This window comes from Suricata suricatta, chromosome 17 (genome assembly GCF_006229205.1).
Source record: "Suricata suricatta isolate VVHF042 chromosome 17, meerkat_22Aug2017_6uvM2_HiC, whole genome shotgun sequence".
In the NCBI taxonomy this organism is placed as follows: Eukaryota; Metazoa; Chordata; class Mammalia; order Carnivora; family Herpestidae; genus Suricata; species Suricata suricatta.
The window spans coordinates 32,219,346-32,231,463 of NC_043716.1; the positions used below are offsets into that span (position 1 = coordinate 32,219,346).

General features: G+C 41.7%; 1 protein-coding gene across 4 annotated transcripts in view; it reads left to right on the top strand.

The window, feature by feature from the left end:
• Window positions 1–12,118, top strand: part of CA10 (carbonic anhydrase 10) — a 484,381-nt gene that overhangs the window by 289,115 nt on the left and 183,148 nt on the right. The window lies entirely within an intron of this gene.

Consider the following 12,118-nt stretch of genomic DNA (forward strand, 5'->3'; position numbering starts at 1 on the left):
TTCATGGCATGGCATCTAACTTCCCCCAGAGTGAAAGACCCGAGAGGGAGTGAGAAAGAGGAAGCTGCAGTGTTATAACCGAATCTCTGAAGTTATAACTGTATTAGTCTCCTAAAGTCGCCATAATGAAGTACCACAAATGGAGTGGCTTAAAAACTATAGGAATGTATTCTTTGATGCTTCTGGAGGTGAAAAGTCTAAAACAAGGTGCTGGCATGGCCATGCTGTCTCTGAAGACCCTGGGAGAAGAATCTTTTCTTGCCTCTTCCTGGCTTCCTGTAATTGCCAGCAACCTGTGGCATTCCTAAGTTAAGGAATGGGATGGAATGGCTTAGAAAACATTCCCGTTTCTACCTCCATCTTCACATGATTCTCTACCCTCTGTGTGTCTGCTTTCTCATAAGAATACCAGTCATTGGACTTAGGGCCCACCCTAATCCTCTAGGACCACATTTTAACTAATTACATCTTGCAAAGACCCTACTTCCAAATAGGGGTCCCATGTGGACATGAATTTTCTTTATTTTTGAAGAAATAAGGGGACATATTCAATCCAGTACCTCTGCCATCACTTCTGCTATCTCTTTATCAGAAGGGCATCACTAGATCCAGCCCATACTCAGGAAAAGAGAAATGGAACTGACTTAAAGAGTCCAGAAATGTGTGGACACAGCTGTGCTTCCATACCAGATATCTTTACCCTGGACTTGTCTAGTCTCATGTGAGGTAATATAGCCCAGTGACAAGAGAACATTTACAGAAGTTCCATTTTATTTAACAGTAAGGGACACCTGGAAACAGCCATTTAAAGTGAATTCTTGGGGCACCTGAGTGGCTCATTTGGTTAAGCAACCGACTCTTGATCTCAGCTCAGTTCATGATCTCATGGTTCATGGGATTGAGCCCTGACTTGGGTTCTGCGCTGGGCACAACATCTGCTTGCCATTCTCTCTCTGCCCCTCCTCTTCTCAGGTGCATGTTCTCTCTAAATAAATAAAATAAAAAGTGAATTCTCTTAAAATAGGGGCCAGAATTTCTAAAAATTGAATGAAAGATGTTTTGACCTGGATTTTTTATCATGAAAAATTATGAAAATAAATGTATTTAAATTTGGGGGAAAATCAGGTTGTAAATATAACCACTAATTCTTAAAACGAAGAATGAATTTTCTTGTTTTACTTCTCCCTTTGGATTAATATTTCCAGCAAAAGCCACACAATTTCACAACAGATCCTTTACTTTCACTTTCTCGGCATAATCATAAAGGGGGTTGTTTTGCACAATTCAGGGATTTTATCAGTCCTGTCTAATCTCTTTGGTATTTGCGGCATTCTCTCCATAATGCCTAAGCTGTCATTATCCTTGATGATCTTTTTTTTTTCCCTTTAAATAGTGCCTAGTTGTGTTTCTGCCACATCATCATCAGTAATTCTGCATGTGATTCTGGCCCTTCTTCGACAGCACCTATTTTAACTTCAGGAAATCTCCCATTTCTTGAAAAATTTTAAAATGTATAAACCATTTACAAAGTATATTTATAAGCCCATGGTTTACGAGAGTCAATGAGAGATTTGTAATGACATTGCCTAAGGCTCCAGTGTTAAGTGGGGACTGATTTTGAATGGAGGCTGATTTTATAAGTGGTCAATTCAGTAATGAATACGTTCATGCTATTGTGAATTTACTTCTCTCTGAAACCTTGCAACCGTGGAGGCTCCAGCCATGAAAACCAAGATAATAAGGACTCCCTCGCTTTCTTTTCTTCTTTCTGCTACTCTGCCTCCATCCCACTAAAGATATCATTAAGATCTTTCCCTCTTCTTTAAAGCAATACGGTAAAAAATAAAAATAGTAACAGAGTTACTTTGGTATACTTGTTTAGGAAGGATGGTGTGAAGACTGTTCCTAGGACTGCATTGTATCAGGATCTTCTTTACCTAAGAGGGTCCACATCATTTCAGATATGCAGGAGAAGGTACAATGCCTTGGCTCCGAGAGAGCCCTCATGGGGGAGAAAAGTCAACCAGCATTGGATGATTCCGGTTTAACCTTCCCTGTAGCAGAGATCTGGAATTTGTCCTTTAAAAGTCTTTTCCGGATGAAGTCTTGAACTGATGTTGAAGGCAATTAGAGCGACAAAATAAATGAGTCTGTCTTGTCTTACAAATGCCGTGGTTTATTCAGAGGCTGTATGGTTGGAGAGATGTCAGTTAGAGAACTTCTCAGAACTAGATATCGGGGCTCAACCATCATACGCTGTGTACCTCTCCTTAACAGAATGGCTCCTTCCCACAGCAACCTGCTCCACCCCCATCTACCTACTTGGAATGTGCTAGATGCTTGGAAATTCCTTCCTAGCTTCAAGGAACAGACTTCCCCAACTGCAGATGTCTCCGTGGTTCATTTTCTCTGCAGCTATTTTTATGCTATCACTTTAGCTTGTCTCTAGGTGCATTTGGCTGGCCACTTCAGGATCTCCATCAATCCCAACTTCAGTGCGTATGTGGTGGATTTCCAGCAACGGATATAGCCACAGGACTTCCATTTGCAGGTTCCTTAACAAAGCTCGGGGTAAGCCTCCCTCTTGCTCAGCCTGTGGAAATACCCATTTGCAGCCTCCATGCTGCTCATTTCTCTGCAGCAGAAATGAATTTTTGCTCATCTCTCATAGGTTTGTCGGTAAAGTCTGAAAGCCAGCTGAGGATTGAGAGTTGGGTTTTATGATTCCATCTACTCTTTGTCTTCCCAGACTGAATGCTTAAATTTTAATTACTTATTGATTTATCAATGTAACTTTTACTAAAAGCAAAAATGGTTTAATATGCATGAAAAATAAGTGATTTGTTGTATGTATAGTTTTTTTCTGTGTAAGTGCATATGTGAGAGAGAGATTCCGGCCAGTGGTGCCTTATCTTTTATATGGTTATGTTTCTAGTGAGTGAACCTAGGAGCTGCCAACCCTTTGAAACGACACAAAATGCAGCACAGTGACTGTCAACTCTAACACTGAGCACAATCACAAGCGAGCACTGAGTTACCTGACATGGCAGTGCTCCGTCACCGTCATGTCTAATGGATACACAGGAGATATTTTTATGCTCCTACAGCTGCCGCACACAGACAGCTGGCTCTTTAAATTTCCAGATTTTCTCCAGAAGAGTATCACACCATCTGGAACCAGAGTCCCTTTTTCTGCATCAGTGTACCTTCCTGAGCCTGGTTGTATTCTAATAGCATTCTTCGTTTTTAATGTTGTTCTTTTTTTTGTAACATAGAAAGTGTTATATGCAGACAGAGGCTGTGGAGCTACCCTGTTGGCTGCCCACTTTGAATCTGTTCTCCTCTTCCTCTTCGTTCATGGAGGGCTGAGCCTCTTTCTGAAAACAGGATTGCTCAGGGGACAAATCCCAGATGGCCTAACACCATCATGGCAATTTGAGACCCTTTCAAAGTGACTGGCTTAGAGGCAGGCACATGACTCTGTCTAGGGCACTAATGGGAAATATCCTCTTGCTGCTAAAAAGAGGCACCAGGAGGAGACAGTCCATAGGCAATGAGAGATCCAGAACTGTTGGTGAAGCAAAACCCACAAAGGAAGTCAGGGCCACAGTGAAGTGGGGTCAGAGCCCTGGTGTACCTTGCCTGCAGCCTTCCCTACGTGTGGACAGCTTGCTCTGTGAGATCATAAATCTCCTTAAACTTAAGCTGGTTGAGTCCAGGTTTTCAGGTCCTTCCTGCCAATGTGGTTAAACATAGGAGCCAAAAAATAAATCAACCCATGCCGTGCCTTCTGCTTGGAAGGGGCTTCTGCCTGAGCTTACCTGGTGATTTTGAAGACTAGCCAAGGATGCCTGCTCTTCAGAGAAACACTCCCTCATCCAGTCTCCCAGGAATCCCTGTGTCTCCTTCCTGCTATGTATCCTATTTTTTAGGATACTGGAGCTTCTTTGTAGGTTTGTAGGTTTACCTTCTCACACTCGCATTGGGAGTTGTCTTACAGAAGGCCCATGGCTGCACCCAGAAAGAGTAGCAAGATACTATAGAAATAGCACCACCCTTAAATAAAATGTTTACCAGGAAAGATGATGCACTCTTGTGCACACTGGTTTATTGGAAAATACGCTGGCAGAGTTAGATACCATAACAGTGGCATGGATGTGTATGGAGACCATGAAACCAGAAAGGGGACTATAAAATCCAGTTCTCGACATTTATGCACATAAAGTCACATAAGGTGGCAAATATGAATTACATGTGTACTGAAGACCTAATGTGGGAGTGAGGTGTTGAAGTCCTGATTTTGGCTGCTAGGGGCAAAGTGGGGGTGGGGGGAGAAACCCAAAGGGCACATCACCGTAACAGTAGGCAAAGGGACCCTATGTCATGTTAAGAGTCTGGTCCTCTCCAGGAAAGCAGGATCCTGACTCTCTGGCTGATGGGCTTGAAGGGACTGAAGGCCATCACTGTCCATCTCTGCTGCGGTCACTTAACCCTTTAGGATGTTAATATAACTCTGCTTCTGTAGACACAGCTCTGTTTCACTTTCTGTTTCTTGACTAATAAACTGTAAGTTTATTCTCCCCAAAGTCTACCTCTACTGCTGTTTTGGTTTCATTGTTGATCTGTTTTGTTCAAGACATCTTGAGTAACACCCACACATTTTTTATTGTGGTTCTGATGTTTTGCCTCCTTGCTCAAAACCTCCTGGCTATCTCCCTGTTATGGTCACCTCCTGCTGGTGATGCCTTATGATGTCTTTTCCATTCGTACCTTCCTGTGCTTGGCTTATATGATCCACAGAAAAGTCAGACCCAATATAGTTGATATTAAAATCACCCTTCCCATCCTCAGGCTTAGACTTACTTTCCAAAGTCAAAAACATAGAAAAGAGTTGTAATTTCTCCCTCCCTTTACCTGTGATATCCACACAGGCTAGTATCCACAAGGAACTATGATTAGGTAATTTCTGTCCCAATCTGAACTCTAAACCCAATTAGAGATTGGGATTGGGTTGAGAGTTCAAGTTAGGACAGAACTAATGTAGTCAGAAGAACAGCATCCTGCCTTTTGGCCCATATCAGGCATCTAATGAAGATATGTCAAATCATCCAGTCTTCCCAGAAAGCGAACAAGCATGAAAGAACATGAGCCTTAGAATTAAGAGGACCTGGGGGCGCCTAGGTGGCTCAGTCGGTTAAGCCTCCGGCTTTGGCTCAGGTCAGATCTCATGTTCGTGGGTTCGAGCCCTGCATCGGGCTCTGTGCTGATGGCTAGCTCAGAGCCTGAAGCCTGCTTCAGATTCTGTGTCTCCTTCTCTCTCTGCCCCTCCCCCTCTCATGCTCTGTCTCTCTCTGTATCAAAACTAAATAAAACATAAAAAAAAAATATTTTAAAAAAAGAAACAAGTAATTTAAAAAAAAAAGATTTAAGAGGACCTGGTTATGTAAGCCCTGCCTGACCCTTGATAACTGTGTGGTCTTGAACTAAAGAAGTAGTCAACACTTAACGGGTTCTATAATAGGCAGTTTGCTAATTAGTACCTTACCTGCCTCACCAGTGAGGTGGGTGCTATCATTTGCCCCTGTTCCAGGTAAAAATCCTGAGGCTAGACATGATTTGTCCAGGGTCACACAGTTAAATGATGGACCTATAATTCAAAACCTAGCTCTGCAAATGCCAAAGCTGTATTCTTACTGCATACACTGTATTTGCTGCTTCTCCTTGATACCAAGTTTCTCTCTGTAGACCAGTGCTTACTTGTTAGGGCCAGTGAAAGGAATACATTGAATAGTCTTTCAGCAGAGAGTACACGCCCACCATATTCTCTGACATTCGATAACACTCCATCTCAGTGTTAGTGACTCCATTGATCAGAAGTCACGATGCTAACTCCTAGAATTGATTTTCATGTGAATTACAGTATCAGAGCTCTATATTTGTATCTTTTTTGAAATTTCCCAGGTTTCTGTTTTAGTCTTCCTTTTCATTTAGGTCATTGATTTACTTTATTTTTGCTACTTGGTTATAGCCCAGCCTCTTCCTTCCAAACTGTAAGCCCCTTAAGGGTCCCTCTTATTCCTTTGTATACTGGTCAGCAGCTGGTGCCTGTGCCAAAGTATGGATTTACGTTGTGTCTTATTAACAAATCAGTGATATTTTTTACATCATGTACATGTTTATTTATATTTTTTATAATGTGGTATCTTTTAGCTGTCACATTCTGTGCATGGTAAAAAGCACTGGATATATTCAAAGCTTGTTACTTGTTGCTTCTTTACTCAACATTGAATGTGTAATTAACCAAAGCCTGTGACTCCCTGATTTCATGCATTTGTGTTTTCCTCCAACAACCATTTTCCAATCCCTGCTTTGTGTCAGGCACTGTAGGCTACCAATGTCCATAAAACAAGATCTCTGCCTTTAAGAAGCCTATGGCTTAGTGGGGGGGGAGAGGGGGGGAATAAGAGATAAAAACAAGAAACTATTAATCACAGAGGCCTATAAAGGGCACACTGGTGGTAGATGATGCTGGAGAGCTCATACATAGACTTCCTTGATCAGACTTGTGTATTTTCCAACCATCTGCTGTCTGAGAAGTAAAGAATATGTATGCAGAGATGATTGCTATTGATTGCTATTAAACTTGCTCTGTTGTGGAATGTCTTACTGAATTTCTACGTAAGTTTTGATAATGCATCAAGTCATTCCAGAAGATAATTGCCAATCTTCAAAGAAAATAAGAAATTGGGCTCTTTCACTGTGAGTGGCAATTAAGCAGGCCCAGCCCTTATAATTAAGTTAGAGCACAGGCCACCTCAGACATTTCTCAGAATTCTTGAAGCTACTGTTCTAAGAGCCATACTTCCATGGGGGGTTGGGAGCAAATGGGAGTTAATTTGGAAAGTACCAGTTCCATTAGGATCTTTCCTACAATAAAATAAATCAGCTAGGGCATCAAGAGTACATGTCTAAAAGACCTAGATTAATATGAAGGAAGACTCAGGCAAAACAGATTAGTGAGAAATGCCCCAAATTCAAGCCAGAGAGCCCTGATTCCAGCCTGCCATTAGGTTCCCCTCTCGAGCCAGAGGCATATCAGCTGTCTCCATGGGACTTAGACATTTTTAATCTCTTCATAAATATTTGTAAAGTGAATGAATTAATAGATGCATGTAAAGTGAGAATTATAATGCCTATACCACCTACTTCATAAGAGTTTTAAACAAGGTAATTAATTATACATTGAAAAGATAAAATGCTTCAAGACACTTCCACTCCAATTTTTAAATCAGTGGTGACAAATACTACTTTAAGGACTTCAGAGTTGCAGAATATATGGATTCTTTCATTATCCCAATTCGTTCTTGGCTGGGAGGCAAAAAAAAAGAAAAAAAACATGAACTCGAAGAGCAGGTGTTCTGTTGTACTTCTATTAGATAATTGGCTGGTTAGGAACTCCAAGTGTCAAGGCTCCTATGGACTCAAAAATAAAATTCAGAAGTTGTAAACAATGCAAGAATAACATAAAAGTAATGACAATAATCATGATAATCCTTCACATGGATATACCTGACATATATAAATCATTTTACATATTGTCACATCTGATCATATACATATACAAGGCACGATTTATTAAAGTAATACTGTTGGCTGATGTTTTCAGGGAAGCAGTGCACAACAAACAGAATATATGCTTTGGAATAAAAGAGGTCTGACCTGTGCAAGCTGTATGACCTTAGACAAAATGTTTCAGAACTCCAAGTCACAATTTGTGGTCATTGGTGAAATGACCTAGTCTTTCAGACTCAACCTTATAGGGTGTCATAAGAATTAAATGCAATCAGATATAGATATAGATATAGATATATAGCATCTACCAAAGGATGGACTCTCAGAAATGTTTGCCCTTATCTCCTGATCCCTGTTATAATTGGGTAGAAGAGGGTCCAACTTTTCATATCAGGTGCCATGTTAATGCTAAATGAGGAGATGTATTTTCTAGAAAGTCATCTTGCCAAGGAAAGCCGTACAAAGTCCAGCTAACCCTTTTCTATTTCTGATGCTTCTTCCTTAAAAAAAAAATTGTCCTAAAGGCTTGCACCTTACACAGCACCAACCCAGATCCTTTCATTGACTCTCTCCCTAAGTTGTGTGTGTGTGTGTGTGTGTGTGTGTGATCTGAAAACCAGTATATAGGTACCATTTCTTATGATATTATAAATGTTCACACAGTATTTCACTTTCCAGTGTTCCTCCCCAGCCTCACATTACCCTCCTTCATTACTCCTTTACTCTCTGTTGAGGATTGTACCTCCTGGGTAAAACCTCCCAATGGAAGAAACTGTACATATGCAGGAAGAATGAAGACATAAGACAAGCTCTTCTTTCTCTTTTCTTTCATACTAGGGTATGTTCACATTTGGGGAGGATTTCCTATACCCACAACCCTCCTTGTCAAACCTCATTCCACCAAAAGTTTCATAACATTTGGCATATGTAATATAGAGTTATTTTTCACAGGTCTATTTTCCTCATTCACTTGGCGATCCTTGACCATGGTGTCCACAGCACCTGGCATGGGCTCTCCGTTTATGTTATCCTGCAAGGGAGTGATTGAAGTGAACCTATGTATTTTTCTACATTCTGAGTGTTTTACTGTCTACTGGAGATAAGTGTGGACAGTATACCAAGAGGGCACCCTGCAAACTAGAGTGGACAGCTGGATTACCCATGTGCCATGTGCTCTGTCCTTAGACTGCTTGGCATGATGATCTCCATCCTGTGAGCTCTGACTGGAAAGGAGGAACCTAACTTCCTTATAGAACCAACTTTGCCTGTGTGCTGGGTCTTGATACCTTTCTCAAGGTGCTTTTATATAGAGCATCTCACTGGATTTACAAAGAGATTATAGAATCTTGGGAAGAAAGATCCCAGAAGAAGTTATGACATCCTTCCTTTATAGCATGTTTTCCTTGGCCAGCAAAATGGCAGGTGAGGAGCACGTGGGTGGCTCAGTGGATTGAGTGTCTGACTCTTTATTTCAGCTCAGGTCATGATCTTACAGTTTGTGGGATCAAGCCCCACGTTGAGGTCTACAATGACAGCGCAGAGACTGCTGAGGATTTCTCTCTCTCTCTCTCTCTCTCTCTCTCTCTCTCTCTCTCTTTCTCTCTCTCTCTCTGCCCCTCCCCCCTCAAAAATAAATAAGAGTTTTAAAAAAAAGAATGGCAGGTGGGAGATGCAGAGCCAACCTGCAGCCTGCAGAGAGGATGAGTCATTTTTTGGCAAACCCAGCAAAGGCATAGTCATCCCTTTTAGGTTTGCTTCCCCTGGTCCCTTCCAAGTCAATGAATGAAAAAATGTGTGTTGAAAACCTGTACTGAAAGGTATGTCAATGGTGGCTGGGAGTCTCTTATCTCTTAAATTTTTTTTAGTTTTTTCCCTTTCTACTCCTCCTTCTCTATTCCCTCCTTCTTCCGGGATTTTGTTCACCATCATCATCACCCCCACCATCATGCCTTTCTCTGCACCCTTCCTTCCATCCCTCTTCAGTCTGGCTAGTTTTTACTCTCCCTTCTAGCTCTAGCACGTAAGTCACCTGCACTTACCTTTCCTCACAGTCCTTCTCTGTACTCCCATGGCATTCTGTCTATCACCCTCTTACAGCATTTCGAACTAGCATTGCCCATTCAGTTGGTTAAGTGGCTGACTCCCCAGCTAACTCAAACGCAGGTGTTGTATATTAGTGTTGGGCTTTTTCAATATTAAGTACATAAAGTACTCAGAGTACTGCCTGCAGGCAGGAAAACTTAATAACTGTTAGGAGTTGGTGGTGGTGTAACACCCTCCCCACTACTAGATTCCATGGTGCCTAGAAGGTACAACGTGAATGTTTATTTTATTGAATTGAAAGACAAACAAAACAACAAAAACAACTTTCTGAAACCTAATTACATCTTGCCTTATGCTGATTTGCTTTCAGTGCCTGTGCTGGACTCACGCTGCAGTGGAGGGAGAAACCCAGTACTGATTGAGCATAGCAAGCCATAGATCTCAGGGATATTTATGTAGTACAGATGTATTGTCCACAGACCACAGTGACACTTCTGAGGGGCCCCAAAGTAAATCACAAAATCTAGGGACCAAGGGAAAGTGGCCTCTCTTCTCAACTATATTATATAATCTAAGGCATAGCCTCAACTCAGGTTCAAACCTGGCTGCTGTATCCTCAGACAATCCCCCGTGACTCCAGCACTTGTCACTCTTGGTGGCTGACTCTTACCTCTTCCAGTGGGAGGGACTTGAACTTCCCACAAGGTGGGGCTGATATTATCCTGGGAATGAATAGCCAGTCCCCTAGAAGCTACTGTCCAGCTGCAAGATGTTTATCCACAGCTGTCTTGAGCAACTAAGGTGCAATACCTGATTAGTTTTGCCACTCTTTTGAGAACTGTCTCACACTCTGCCTATAAAAAGGATAGAGCAGCAGGGGGTAGAGCACAGCCTCACACTGTGCCCTGCCAACTTGGCCCCTATGGCAGAGGGGAGAATAGGTGACCAGTCTTGCAGACCCTCTGCTTCTAAATTTCTCCAATATGCCTGCTTTTGCATGATATGGGGTGGTTGCCATTTCTTCCAGTTCCCATCCATGACTGTCTTTAAGTCCCTCCAGAGCCATGTGAGATAAGTTTCATCAGCCCTTTTAACAGGTGAGGAATCTGGAGCCCAGCTAATTTAAGGGATTGACCCAAGGACTCACAATAGGTGGAGAAGCAAGGAGTCAAGGTCAAGCTTGTCTGACACCAAACCCTTAGTGCCTTTGTTACCTGCCTCATGTGGTAGCTAACTATTCAGATAGGGAGATGGTATACTACTGGAAAAAAGGATTCTTCTCACAGCAATTACCAGCCCAGATGTGTAGATTGTGCTGGTCTCTCTGAACCTCCATTAAAAAGGAAGTAAATCATTGGTGGCCCAATATTATGATCATTTGGAGAGCAAGCAATCTCCCTTTCTTTTAAGCACTTGCCATTGTAAGGACAATCATTTTCAGAAGCACAGACAGAGAATCCAAGGAAGGAGGCAGCTCTAGGAAGAGAATCCATTTTCTTCCTGTTTCTCCATGAAAACCTGGAAAGTTGCTATGTACAATTTTGCCTTATGAAATTCAAGTCTGGGATAATCTCTAAATCATTCTCATGCATCATATGCTGCTTTTCAAAGGGAGAGAATATGCATTAAAGAGATTTGTTCAGTCTTAAACCTGCCTCTGAGCATCTAGGATCAATGTAGAGGCTGATTAAGTTGTGCTCTATAGATTTCTGCAGTCAAGTTCATCAGGCACCCATTTCTCTTCTTTTAATGATGCTGAACCCCAAGCTCTTCTCTGAAGTGCTTTAATTTTCACTTGGTCACTGTGAGAAGACAGTGACTTAATGAAGTGCAAATGGGAAAAGAAAGTTACATAAATCATCTTTGTATCCTTTTCCGTGGTCTTACCATGGTTGTTCTTTCATCATCCTGGTACCTCCAGTGGCTTCTATGGACTTGGCAGTGGAAATTAAATTATAAGCCACACTTTTGGTAATGTAGCATACCAATAAAATCATAAGATTATTAGGGTAAATAACAAAGATAAATTAATGTCAACATGGTACAATATTATTTTACCCTGTGTTACAGTAACTTTCTCCCAGCTGATTCTTGTCAGATCTTTCAGAAAACAATTGCCTCCTAAAAGATACATATGTCAGGCTACTGTCTATCAATACAGATTTTACAAGCCTACTTTCAGGAGGAGACTGCTACTACACAGCACTCTTATTTGCTGGCAAACATTCCTACCTTTTTCTAAATGATGGGATAATGAGTTTGAGGTTTGAACACAGCTCTGTGGGGTTTTTTTTATTTTTTATGTTTTTTATTTGTTTTTGAGAGACAGAGAGAGACAGCGCAAGCAGGGGAGGGTCAGAGAGAGAGAGAGGTATAGAATCTGAAGCAGGCTCCAGGCTCTGAGTTAGCAGTCAGCACAGAGCCTGATGCAGGGCTCAAACCCACAAACCATAAGATCATGACCTGAGCCGAAGTCAGATGCTTAACTGACTTAACCAGCTGG